The sequence below is a fragment of the Pseudoliparis swirei genome, chromosome 20 (genome assembly GCF_029220125.1).
Source record: "Pseudoliparis swirei isolate HS2019 ecotype Mariana Trench chromosome 20, NWPU_hadal_v1, whole genome shotgun sequence".
Lineage (NCBI taxonomy): Eukaryota > Metazoa > Chordata > Actinopteri > Perciformes > Liparidae > Pseudoliparis > Pseudoliparis swirei.
The window spans coordinates 9,296,742-9,310,328 of record NC_079407.1 but is presented as its reverse complement, the minus strand read 5'-3'; positions in this window follow the sequence as shown (position 1 = coordinate 9,310,328).

The following is a 13,587-nucleotide window of genomic DNA, read 5'->3' as shown; positions in this document are numbered from 1 at the left end:
CCACATAGTTCAACGTTAAAGTTTAATTAAAACATTAAGTTATGAATCTTAACCCTCAGTCAAACAGATTTAACGTTATCTTTGAATAAATAATAAACTCTTTGTGCTCTCTAGATCTCTAGATCCTCCAAACCGAATTATATCTCATGTTTAACCGCTACGGAGACATCAGAGCCAGCGGAGCATATTAAAAAGTCCTGCTGAGATCAGGCTGCTCTCGGCGGCCACACAGCGCGCTGACGGCCCGGTGCTGCGGAGCTCACTGGTCCCGCGAGCAGAACTTCAAATCTACGATGCATATCTTTATTAGGCTGCATCATAACAAACAGACCACAGATTACATTTTTAAACTACTAACTTCTCGCCTGAAAACATCCTAAAATGACATTCCGTGACTCAACAATAGTAATATTTATAAAAAGTCAACTGTCAGTTGTTTATTTTCTCCTCCGCTATTGTTTCCGGTTGCTGGTGCGAAATGCATTCTGGGATATCGGCTGGCCAGAGTACACACAAGTCTCCTCTGATGCATTCTCCGGAAAGTGGGAGGATCAAGTCACATCCGGGTATTTTGACCGTGCTTTGCGAGAAGCGAATTTTGGATTGGAACATGTCCTCGGGCTGAGACTGATGACGTTCCACGAGTCCACGAGAATACAAGTAGGCTACAGAGAAGTACGGAGAAGAACGCATATTGACAAACGGCTTGTGTCTGTCCCAAGGCCACTTCATGAAATTAAATCAAAAGTAAGCAGAAGAGGAGTCATACAAAATAACTTCATAAAGGTTAACACCACTATTTCAGCAGTGCAACAAAACAGGGACATTAAATATGGAATCCTAAATATTAGACCTATGTTATCTAAATCTGTATTAGTAAATTATTTAATATCAGACAATCACATTGATTTATGTTGTCGTACTGAAACCTGGCTGAGTGATGAAGAATCTGTCAGCCTAAAGTTGATCACTGGACTTAATCCATAACAACCCAGGGTTCAGATCAGGAACTGGGAGCAGAGTTGTCGTTTTACACCCTTCTTTGCTCTTCCATTCGAGCAGTTACCCACCCACAACTCTAGATTAGAGACTGTGTCTGTCCCACGGCCACTTCAATTAATTAAATCAAATGTAAGCAGAAAAAGAGTCGTACAAAATAACCTTATACAAGTTAACACCACTATTTCAGCAGTGAACATAACAGGACTATTAAATGTGGACTCCTTGATATATTTCATCTAAAGCTGTATAAGTAAATGATTTAATGTCAGACAATCACATTGATTTATGTCTTACTGAAACCTGGCTGAATCATGAAGTATATGTCAGCCTAAATGAATCAACTCCTCCAAGTCATATTAATATTCACATTCCTAGAGGCACCGGCCGAGGAGGTGAAGAAGCAGCCATCTTTGACTCGAGCCTATATTAACAAATCCTAAACCTAAATTAAACTACAACTCATTTGAAAGCCTTGTTCTTAGTCTTTCACGTGCAACCTGGAAAACATTACCGCCAATTCTATGTGTGATACTGTACCGGCGGCCACCAGGTCCATATTCAGAAATTCTAGGTGAATCTTCAGAGTTTTTATCAAGTTTAGTTCTTAAAACTAATTAGGTTATTATTGTAGGAGATTGTAATATTCATGTGGATGTTGATGATGATGATGATGATGATGATTGCCTTAGTGCAACATTTATCAATGTATGCTTTCATCACATTACTGCCTTAAAAATTTCCACCTGGTATGCTCCCAAAAGACATTTCATCTTGTGAAGAAATAAAAAATGGATTTGGTTGAGGAATACTTGATAATGATTGCCTTAGTGCTGCATTTATCTCAGTGTTGGACTCGACCACTTCTGTCAAAGAGTACAGAAACCCACTCACTGCCCTGGCCACACCCTCAACCTTGTTCTTACATTGAAATTGAACATTTGGTGGTCTTCCCACAGAACCCTCTTCTGTCAGACCATTACCTTATAACTTTTGAGTTTATACTAAAGGACTGTACACCGTTCGTCAAAAGTTTCTACACCAGATGTCTAGCTGACAGTGCTGTAGCTAAATGTAAAGAAGCGTTCCTTTTGCATTTGATTCAGTCCTTTTGACTTCACGTCTCATGGGGTCATCGGACCCTATGAGATGACATAGATCCTATCTGCCTGATGGATCATCGAGGTCTGGGTCGTGGAATTCCTGCTACCGACTACTCCACTGCCCTGTTGAGACTCCGCCCACTGTTGAGTCTCCGCCCACTCCTCCTCTCTACCTCCATCTGCCTGATGGATCGTGGAGATCTCCATCGTGGAATATGCCTACTACGAACTATTCATACATTCTGTCATATTCATTGAATGTATTTTAACTCTAAATCTGTCCTTCTGTACACATTACATATATTGCACCTGTCCATCCTGGAGAGAGATCCTCCTCTGTTGCTCTCCTGAAGGTTTCTTCCCTTTTTTCCCTGTGAAGGGTTATTTGGGAGTTTTTCCTGATCCGATGCGAGGTTTTGGACTATATCAGTCAGAGCAGCTGACTTATCGTCAACCAGCCAGCAGCCGAGGCCAGATTGGGGACAGCTGCCACATATCCCCACCACTTGATTTAGGCCGGGGCTCCATCCGGCCTAACCTACTCCCCCTCCCCCCCATGAGAGCTTGGGCGGAGGAGGGGGCTCTGGGGAACCGGGCTCTGGGGAACCGGGCGAGGGGGCTCTGGGGAACCGGGCACGGGACGAGGGAGCTCTGGGGTCAACCGGGGCAGGGGAGCTGGGACTGACCGGGATGGAGACGGGGCAGGGGTAACAGGCGCCGCCGACGGGCCCCGGGGTCGGCGTCGGGTCACGGGGAACCAGGGTCGGCCTTCCGCCGATGGGTCCCGGGGAACAGGGGTCGTCGGCAGCGCCGCCGGGTACTGGGGCTTGGGAGTCGGCAGCTCCGACGGGTCCTGGGGCTCGGGAGTCGGTAGCTCCGACGGGTCCTGGGGCTCGGGAGTCGGTAGCTCTGACGGGTCCTGGAGGTCGGTAGCTCCGACGGGTCCTGGAGGTCGGCAGCTCCGACGGCTCCTGGACCTCGGGGGTCGGCAGCTCCGACGGCTCCTGGACCTCGAAGGTCGGCAGCTCCGACGGGTCCTGGACCTCGGAGGTCGGCAGCTCCGACGGGTCCTGGGGCTCGGGAGTCGGTAGCTCTGACGGGTCCTGGAGGTCGGTAGCTCCGACGGGTCCTGGAGGTCGGCAGCTCCGACGGCTCCTGGACCTCGGGGGTCGGCAGCTCCGACGGCTCCTGGACCTCGGGGGTCGGCAGCTCCGACGGGTCCTGGGGCTCGGGAGTCGGTAGCTCCGACGGGTCCTGGGGCTCGGGAGTCGGTAGCTCTGACGGGTCCTGGAGGCCGGTAGCTCCGACGGGTCCTGGAGGTCGGCAGCTCCGACGGCTCCTGGACCTCGGGGGTCGGCAGCTCCGACGGCTCCTGGACCTCGAAGGTCGGCAGCTCCGACGGGTCCTGGACCTCGGAGGTCGGCAGCTCCGACAGGTCCCGGGGAACGTGGGTCGGCAGCTCTGCCAGGTCCTGGGGAACGGGGGTCGGCAGCTCCGATGGGTCACGGGAGGCAGTGACTAGCCCCAGCTGCCTGAGGGCGAAGGTCTGCCTCGCAGCCAGGTCCTGGAGGCCCTCCAGGAACTGATGGTTAGCCTCGGCCTGGTCCCGCTGCATCGCTGCGACACGCTCGAGCATCTGCTCCCAGCCGGCGAATTGTTCCTCTGGCTGTTCGGGCTCCATCCCTTCCAGGGGCTTTTTCCTTTCCGGGGGCCCCACGTTGGGCTCCACTGTAGCAGCTCTATTGCCACTACCCGTGGGTTTCCCCCAAAAGCTCCAAGGATCAGCCAGGCACAAAGAGGTTCCGTTGGATAACATATTTATTGGTATCACACACACCACACAGCAGACCGCAACACTGCGCCTCTGCTCACTTGCCTGTCTACCTCCAGCTCTGCTGCCCTTTTGGCAATTAGTCAGCATCGGCTGCTGACTAATTGCCAATCAGTCAGAGAAGCTGACTGATTGTCAACCAGCCAGCAGCCGAGGCCAGATTGGGGACAGCTGCCACAGCTACCATTCAGGGGGCCAGGCTAAGTAATACTGAGGTAGCGTCCCAATTGCCCCACTACTTGTCTCATCTCACTGTTGACCAGAGTACTGATGTTATGAAACTTATTTGGGAGTTTCCGTGTCTGTTCAATGACATTCCCTCCTGGGCGATACATTTAACAGCTGGGTAAAATTACTGTACACCTCTCCACAAGCAATGGTTATGGCAAACGGTCTCTCTTCTTCCCGGTTCAATCTTGGGCGTGGCACTCGTCAAGGTTGTCCGCCATCCCCACTTCTGTTTATAACTGTCATTGAACCTCTGGCCGAGGCTATTCGAATACATCCACTTATTAAAAGCATTAACAGTGGGAAAATGGAGCACATTATTTCACTATATGCAGATGATATACTGCTATTTCTCCATAAACCTAAACAATCCATTCTGTGCTCAAATTAATCAGTGAATTTGGCAGTTTCTCTGGCTATAAGATCAATGTGGGTAAATCAACTGCCCTACCACTTGGAAGCAGTAGAGACCCGGACAACAGCATAATATCTCCATTTAATCTATCTCCGAATGGCTTTTTAATACCTGGGAATCTACGTCTGCTACAAATTGGAAGACCTGGTGAAGATGAATCTGTCTCCTATCCTTAAAAAGATTAAATTGGACTTACTTAGATGGCTGCCGCTCCCAATTTCCTGGTTGGGACGCATAGCTGTTATTAAAATGAATATACTCCCTAGAATTTTGTACCCCTTGCAAATGATACCTAATGACATCCCAAATAACTTTTGTATAGATTTGCATAAAACCGTAGCTAAATTTATTTGGAAAAATAAACGCCCTAAAATAAGATTAGAGAAACTCCAACTGCCCGTGGTAAATGGGGGTCTAGCAGTACCGAATTTTCAGTACTATTTCTGGTCAATACAACTGAAAAATTTATCGGAATGGGTGGCACAAGACCCCAAATCAATATGGTTAGACTTTGAAATGCAAGGATGTTAGTCATTATCAAGTGCGCTTTTCTTAAATACTGTTAAACAAACAATAGGCACTTTGCGTCTTTGCGCATGCTTGAGATCCCGCCGCCCTCCTCCCCCCTCCCTCCCATGTCGTGACCCGGAAGTCGAAAGAGACGATAAGTTGTCACTGCCGGCAGCCTGGCCGGCAGAAAGCAAACAAACAACCAGTACCGCTGCTAACCATGTTGGTGCCCTAAGCATAACTCCTTCATGATGCCCCCCTGAGATAGGAAAGTGACCCACGGCGATCGTTGTCGACGGGGGGGGGCGTGCGTAGTGCGCGTTATGGGAGCAGCGGCGCTGCAAACAACGCTATGGAGAACACAAGAGCCACCACATTTCTGGACCGAAGAGCAGACAGAATGTATGCTTAATGTATTGAAGGAGTTGAACATAGGCTACTAAAGTTCATGGTTCTTTCTCGAAATGTTGATGTTGTTGTTGACGGTTGTTGTTGGTGGTGGTGAAGAGGTCAAGCGGAAATGTCTGTATCACCACGAGTTGTAATGAAAACAGCGCCACCTATCGTATCGGATATGACATGCTTTCGGCCAATGATTCAAATTACTCACTGCCATGTGTATTGGGATAATAGCAGATGACCCAAAAGATAGCAAGATTCGAATTATACCATCATGTAAACGCACTGAGTGTGTTTCTGGCCTGGTTGTACAGGATCCTGTCCCCACTCATGAAGGCCTCCTCTTTGGCTTGACGAAGCCGCTTGAGCCCTGCTGTGAACCACGGTTCATTGTTTTTAAAGATGCAGTACGCTTTGGTGGGTACACACGTCTTCACAAAAACTGATATATGACGTCACAGTTTCAGTGAGTTCGTCAAGTGATGTGGATGCAGCCTCAAAGGCACTCAGTGCAGTCAAAGCAGGCCTGTAGCTCCAGCTTCGACTCGTTGGTCCATTTCTTCACAGTTTTCACCACAGGCTTTGCAGATTTAAGTTTCTGCCTGTAGCTTGGGAGGAGATGAACCAGGCAGTGATCGGAGAGTCCCAAAGCTGCACGGGAAACAGAGCGGTATCCGTTCTTCAGTATTGTGCAGCAGTGGTCGAGTGTGTTTTTGTCCCTGGTGGGACACTTAATGTGCTGCCTGTATTTCGGAAGTTCGCGGCTGAGTTTTGCTTGGTTGAAATCCCCAAGGATAATCAGAAGAGAGTCTGGGTGTTTTCGCTCCGTGCTGGTTATCTGGTCAGCGAGGTGCCGTAGTGCCTCACTAACGCAGTCTTGAGGTGGTATGTAGACACCGACAAGAATAAAAGAGGAAAATTCCCGCGGTGAATAAAATGGCTTGCAGTTTATGGATATGGATTCTAGGTGAGGAGTGCATATTTTCCATAGCGCTGTGGCATCTGTACACCAACTTTCGTTTATATAAAAGCAGACTCCTCCTCCCCTTGTTTTCCCCGTTAATTCCTTAACGCGGTCCGCGCGGTGGAGTTCGAAGCCCGGCAGGTGGAGGATGCTGTCTGGGATGTACTCACCGAGCCATGTTTCAGTGAAACACAGGGCAGAAGATCCTGATAAATCCCTTATTTTGTTGAGGAGCAGCAGTTCGTCCATTTTGTTGGGCAGAGAGCGGACGTTTGTCAGATGTAACGAGGGGAGTGGAGTTCGGAACCCCCGCTCTCGCAGTCTAACCAGCGCTCCAGCGCGCTTCCCACGCCTGCGTCTCCTCCAAGCTCCACAGAGAGCAGCTGCTCCTCCAACCAATATCTCCAAAAAAGTTTCTGGGTCTGTAAAGTCCGGTGAAAGGGTTTGAGGAATGGAAAGTCGAACATTCATGAGTTTGTCTCTAGAAAAAGTAATCGTAGAGGGAGTGCTGAAGACCGTGCAAATAAACAAAAACATAAAAAACACGAGAGAGCGCACCACCGAGGCAGCCATCCGCGGCGCCATCTTGGATATACGTAGTATAAATATATAAAGTAGATATATAAAGTAGAAATACGTAGTTTCTTAAACTCTGTACCCCAATACAAAGAAGGTCGAGGACCAGAGCTGATTGAATCTGTGATTCACCAAGTCTGCCAGCTGAAAAGGAAAAAAACAAGCTATATTTATTATAAACTGCTCTCCTTAAGTAAGTCACAGCAGCAGGCAATCATGGGAACAGGATCTTCAAATTACAATTACTGATCACCAATGGAAAACAATTGTGTTAAATAGCAAACAAATATGTAGTAGTTACAAATCCCAGGAAATTAAATTTAAAATTATACATAAATTACAAACTAGCCCATATACTAGGAGCAAATATGACAGACTGTTCTGATGTATGTTTAAGGTGTAAGCAGCATGTTGGTACTTATGTGCATTTAATTTGGCTCTGCCCGGAAGTTAATAACTTTTGGATTGAAATTGGGAACCAAATATCCTCCATAATAAAATGTCCTATTGATCTCAATCCTCTCATATGTATCCTAGGCCTACACTCTGCATCCCCTGTATTAAACAGACATAGTAGAATCCTCAGTCTTCTATGGTACTGCACTCGGCTGTCTATCCTACAGCAGTGGATGGACAGCACCACACCATCTGTCTCTAGTTGGCTTCACAATGTCCTACAACTGCTGCCACTGGAAAGACTCACACATGTTCTCCAAGGAGACGTGAACGGGTTCTTTTCTGTCTGGAACCCTTTTATGGATTTTATTGGCGAGGACTATGCCGAAACCATAAGAAGAGGCTTTGCAATCTTGGGACCCAAGTGACTCTGTGAATGAATGGTTATAGTAGGTTCAATATGGAAGCTGATGATTTATGTTTGTGTTTTTATTTTTGTCCTTGTCTCATTCTTCGTATTGTTGGTTGTTATGTCATTTTTATTTATTCGTTGTTGTTTTTGGTTGTCTGGTGTAACTTGTATGAACTTAAAATAAAAGGATTGAAAGAAAGTATGCCATTCGCTTCATTTGTAAAAATCAGCAAGCCATGAGGGCTGACTCCATGGCCAAGAAGCTTAAAAGTAACAATGTCGTGGATTTCTGGAAAGAAGTGAGAGCTCTTAACAACTGTAAAACATATTTGCCGTGCACTGTTGATGGAATTTCAGGAACAGACCATATTGCTGAGTTATGGCAACATTATTATGGTACCTTGTTCAACTGAATCAAGAGTGACTTGTATAAGGGTTATCCCCAGTTCTTTTTAATCTATATATGGATGATTTGTCCAAGCAGTTGAAAGCCTGTGATACATGGTTGGAAATGCTCTAGTTAATCATCTTATATATGCAGACAACCTTGTTATTATTAGCCCATTGTGACAAGTTTCTAGCCGTCACTAGTAGGTTCCCCCTTTAAGCACCACGGAATGAGCAGCCAGAGTGATATTTTGGAATATACTTTATTGTATCGGACCGCAGACAGTGTCTGTGCTCGGCACTCCACTCCCCTGTTCAGTCCATCCAGCTCCTTTTAAAGACAAAGCCTCGCAGATACACAAACACAGATTGTCATCAGCTGGACTGATTACCCATCAGACCAGCTGATGACAATCAGACACCGTTCCCTGAACCACACCCCCGCTCCACCCACTCTGCAGCCAAGCCTAAACACCCCCCGCTGCCACACCCATGTAGTGCTGGTCTACAGCAGCTCCTGTGAGGTGAAGATGTCTCTGTTTAAAGCGTACTGTAAACATCTGTACACGGCACACTTGTGGTCTAACGACAAAAAAGCAAGCCTACGGAGACTGCAAGTGGCCTAAAATGATGCCATGAGAATACTGTTTAAGAGACCGAGGTGGACTAGTACAAGTGAGATGTTTGTGGCCGCAGGAGTCAATACATTTAAAGCGGTTTTAAGAAATCTAATGTACAAATTTAGCTGCTGGGTTGATGACTCTGAAAATGAGCTCATCATGTTTTTATCAAATATAAAATTCAGCACTACACGCTACCTGTCCCAGCTGTGGAGACATTGGTACAGCTGTCTATTTATAAAGCATGTGTAGTTCTTTGGTTGTTTTTTTACTTGTGATTTTATACGTATTTTATTATATTTTAATGTTTTGTACTATCTGGACCTTAAGTCTGTAATAAAAGTTTGTATTTATATAGTTAAAACATTATATTTTTGGAGGAATCAGATGATGGTGTCTGGTCATTAAAATTAAATGAAAACCTCCAGTTGATGCATGAACCATCTCAGCTGACTGGCCACCAGGTAGACGGATGTGCGCCTGTAAACATTTCTCCAATATAAAATGCTAAACATGAACATGATACCATCTTCCTTGACAGGATTCAATTCAATGCAGTTTATTTTATACAGCCCAATATCACAAATTACAAATTTGCCTCAGAGGCTTTACAATCTGTACACATACGACAGGATGCGCTGTTGACGACCATTCTACTATGATGTCATAAATGCAGGTTACAGTGCATGTTACAGTATGATGCTCCATAGTGTTGTAGTATTTTAAATATGCAGATGGAGTATTTTATATAGTCTATTTATTTACTGAGTTACATAATTGTTATCATAAAATAAAGAATAACTTGTCAATAATATTTTTATTTTGTATTGACAGGTCATTAATTTGTTTGCTTTATGAGTCAGTCAGTCTCAGCAACTTATGAAAATAATGAGTTCCCTGGTTGAGGAGGTGCCAGAATGCAGACAGTAATAATGAGTTCCCAGTTCTTGGAGGTGTGAGAAGTCTGCAACTGCCTATATCCCCAACAGACCATTATTCACACTTCTAATTGGTGTTTATGTTGCAATAACATACTCTAGACACAAAGTAAAAACATCTTATTGTAATATGATATTTTTAATAAGTAGAAACTTAGTGGCATGATGCAACATTGTGTAGCAACACCTGACCTTTTCTTTGTGTGGCATGCATGTTCTCTCCATATTTGATTCAACTCTTTCTGAAAAAATAGACATATGGACTGGGTTACTTCAGGTCATACAATTTTATGCACACGCAATTTATTGGCATAATGCATTTGTATCACTCATCGTCAGCCAACTGATTTACCACCTGCTGTGCTTCCATCGAAACCAAACGCTGTAGATCAAGAGATAAATATGCACAGCACAGACTAGTACAGTGGTACAACAAATGTATCTAAGCGTTGTATGTGCCATGACCATCAGCAACATCAGTACCACTAACAGAAGAGCTCATGCATCACCAAAAAGGTGGACCTTGCAAAATGTTCTCTTGGAATGCAAAATGGCACCATGCCAGCAGCTGCATGTCACAGTTGCTTTCTGTGTGTGTATTTATTTATTGTCTTATTTTCACTTTTCAGATCTTTTGTTCAGAAAACGGACCGTAACTTTCTCAACTTTTTTCGTGGCTTTTCTGTTACTTTTGTGGTTGTAACGGAGAGCCACACCCAATGACCATTGTCTATTCCCGCTATCAGCTGATGCATTGAGCAAACCACGGCTTTTGCCTGGCGCCAGGCCTGAGATCCCAGAGGAGCTGCGGAGAAGGGCTTGGGGCTGCAGTACGGGTGTTAAGCGGAAAGGGAAAACAAACCCTTGGTACCGGCGATTATAACGGGGAACCTCAGGTCTTTAGTGAATAAGCTAGACAAGCTTGGCGCACTTGTTAAGAGGGACTCGTATGTGTTGCCTCATGTGTTTCAGTTAGACATGGCTACACACAGACTTTCGGGATCACAGTGCGTCAATGCTCGGCTTCAGGACTGTTCGGGCGGACAGAGACACTATACAGAGCGGTAAGGGGAGAGGTGGCGGGATAGCTGTGTATGTGAATGAGAGGTGGTGCAATCCCGAGCACGTGTGTGTGTATGAATAAGCGCTTCTGTAGCCCGAACATTGAACTGTTAGCTGTGGGGATGCGTCCATAATATTTGCAGAGGAGGTTCAGGTCCATTATTTGCCGCCGTTTTTGGTCCAGGAAGCAGTGGACACCATCCACTCTGCTGTAGGGTTGGGTACCGAAAACCGGTGCCAATATGACATTGGTTCCTATATGCCAAGTCAAATTCTTCATGTGTTTGACACATGTAGCTAATAAATGTTTCCGATTCTTATACGACTGGTGCAGACCGGACCGAAACGCAATGCACATTTCGGTGCTTGCTTTCGATGCCTGAGCCGATTGAAATTGAAAAAAAACATTGTTTTGAACTTCACTGGTGACTCAGCCCTGTCAGGAGGTTACGATATCCTATCATTTAACTTTGAAAGCGGACGCATTCACAGTGTTTGACTGTCTGCGTGAGCCAGTGGCGGGCCGTGCATTTTCTACCTTGGCCTTCAATGCCACCTTACTACAGCTGAACAACCTAATGCAAGATATTAGTTTACCAGTGTTCCAGTACGGGGCTTTTATTGTGAAGGAGCGGACGGAAGAAGAGCAGTTGTGGAGAGAAGTGAGTATTTTTGGGGTGAAGGAAATAAAGTTGCCGTGTTTCTTGTGTATTAAGTAACGTAGAACCCTCAGTTACACTAATAACCTTATTATGGCGCCACAGCTACAAGTTATTATTGGTTTGGTGTGAACACCTCGTATTCACATGACACTGCAACACGTGAAATAAAATGTTACATGAAGCCCAACACCTACAAATACATAACTGCAGAGTGCAGATACATAAACAGGCCATGGCGGGATGCTGCGTCATTAACGGACAATGCTTGTAGTCCACACCACCGTAAAAAACACAATGACAAGAATACATATACATAAACCAGCCACATTTATATATAACAAAACATGACAAAACAATCAGACTGAACAATGGCACTAAAATGTTCCACTCAATAGAATCAGAAAGAACCACGTAATGAAAACAACAGAGACAAATGAACACAACGCTCTCCTTCTTCACTGCGTTGAACTGCATGCGGGCTCACAAACCAATCACAGTGCAGGTTAATCTGACGTACTTTCATGGGCTTCCAGAAGGCCAAAAACCCCAAAAAAATACGCCCAGTATGTCAAACTAGCGATATGATTGATTGAAGATGATGTCAATCACCGATAAGGTCTCCATGTACTTCAAGCAGGCTGTGCTTATCTTGGCCTGTGTGAAGACCTGAGATGAGCTGCTCTTCTTCCATAGAGACTGTGGAGCTGACATCTAATTGGATAAAAGCTTCCGTTAAAATAAATTGCACTGGAAGCAGCGTTGCCGGATGGAAGCACAGCAACAGAGGAAAACAATAGTGCAATAAGACAAAAAAAATTAAGAAAATAAAAGTTTTTTGAATTTTTTTTGTGTAAATATGTTTAGGCATTCAGAGAAGGCTTAGAAGGCCTGATGGCCCGCCACTGTCGTGAGCCCTGTCAAGCGCATCAGCGGTCAGGCTGGGCGCTCCCTGGTACTTGCGATGGGGAGAACGGTCCCCCTAAAAACATGGAGACGGATGGTGACAAGAGCAGCCTTAACTCAAATTAGTACCTGAACGTTGATTGCAAGTCTTGCATTTATAAAAGTAGGCCAACAAATAATAAATTAGGCATTAAACCATGTTTAAGCTAGCTCGTAGCTTGTGCTAGCTACGAGCGCGACACGGTGTTCAGAGAGGACCGATGCACTGCGGAAAGCAGCAAGACTCACGGAGGAGGAACGGCCGCACTTGTGTACCGACTGTAAGATTATCTCAAAATCTTGCTCTGAACATGTGGAATATCTGACTTTGAGGCTAAAACAATTTCATCCGCCCAGAGAACTGCAATGCATCATTGTTAGTGTTGTGTATATCCTCCCCTCCGCTAAGGAAGAGGCTGCACTGAAGGAGCTACGGGACAGGATCAGTGAGCATGAGAATACGGATCCTGACGCTGCTGTCATTATTCTGGGGGACTTAAATCACTGCAATCTCTGGAAAAATATGCCTAAACTGCATCAATTTGTGACCTTCCCCACAGGGGAAATAAAACACGGCATCAATTCTACAGCAACATCAGAAATGCCTTCTCAGCTTAACCAAAACCCCATTTTGCAAAGTCTGACCACATGGCAATCCGGCTCAAACTAGGTTACAACAAAAGGCTCAAGACAAAAACAGTCACAACTGGACTGATGGGGAACAGGCTAGCCTACAGGGCTGCTTTGAGCCACAGACTAGAGCACTTTCAAAGAGGCTACTAATTACATCCATGAATACACAGAGACTGTGAGTGACTACATCAGCTGGTGCACGTCCATATGAGCACCTCCCAGGATTAAGCGTATGTTCCCCAACCAAAAACCCTTGTTTAATTGGACATAAAGCAGAAAATCAGGAAGCGGCGGGATGCCTTCAAGTTAGGAGATCAAGCGGAGTATAAGAGAGCCCGGTACGAGCTGCAGAATCCCATCAGAGCAGCAAAAAGGGCTTACTCCCAAAAACTTGAAGGCTACAACCTCAACCACAACACACACATATATGGCAGGGAATCCAGTATGTCACAAACTATTGGAGAACCACAACAACCACATACCCCTATGATGCCACCCTTCTAGTTGTCG